Here is a 386-nt window from a genome sequence, read left to right on the forward strand (position 1 = left end):
AACACGCTACTTACGAAACGAAGACAAAATGGATGAAGGGTTCTTGTGGCATAGCACGGTCATGCACTCTTCAAGAAACCAGTGTATGACGACGGAGGAGTTTTTAAACACGGGCGTACGAACCATTAAGCTGTACTTAACGAAGGGAAGCGACTGACAGGCAGCTGAGGGATGAGTGACGTACATGTAACGTAACATGTAACATGAATCTGATTGGCTCGGAATTATGTATTGTGTGTTGCGATTATGTTTATCTGTGCATGATTTGGTTTAGTCCGGGGTGAGGAGGGGGAAGAAAACGGGCATATGAAAGTGGGTAATGATAAAGATGGTGATATTAATAAACACTAATCTTAATCATGGATTTAACAGTAATGCCAGAATTG

Source organism: Penaeus monodon, chromosome 15 (assembly GCF_015228065.2).
Source record: "Penaeus monodon isolate SGIC_2016 chromosome 15, NSTDA_Pmon_1, whole genome shotgun sequence".
NCBI classification, from domain to species: domain Eukaryota; kingdom Metazoa; phylum Arthropoda; class Malacostraca; order Decapoda; family Penaeidae; genus Penaeus; species Penaeus monodon.